This window comes from Plasmopara halstedii (assembly GCF_900000015.1).
Source record: "Plasmopara halstedii genome assembly, contig: Scaffold_672, whole genome shotgun sequence".
Taxonomy (NCBI): Eukaryota; Oomycota; class Peronosporomycetes; order Peronosporales; family Peronosporaceae; genus Plasmopara; species Plasmopara halstedii.
In genome coordinates, this window is record NW_020187589.1 from 404,055 (window position 1) to 404,287 (window position 233).

Below are 233 nucleotides of genomic sequence, written 5' to 3' on the forward strand. Positions count from 1 at the left end.
CCGCGTGTTTCCGCCGTCTAATCAGGCATATCGCGTACGAGCGCGTTTCCTTGCCGCCTGACAGAGCAACAAGGAGTTGGTGGACTTTGTCCAAGTGTTGAGAGCTCTCATTGCCGGGATGGTAGCAGATCCTCTCCCGGAGGCGGTCATAGTGATCGTGTTTTTGGAAGGCCTCCGCACTTGCGTGGCCAGAATGGAAGTCTTCCGTGTGCATCCGTCCTCATTTGAAGAGG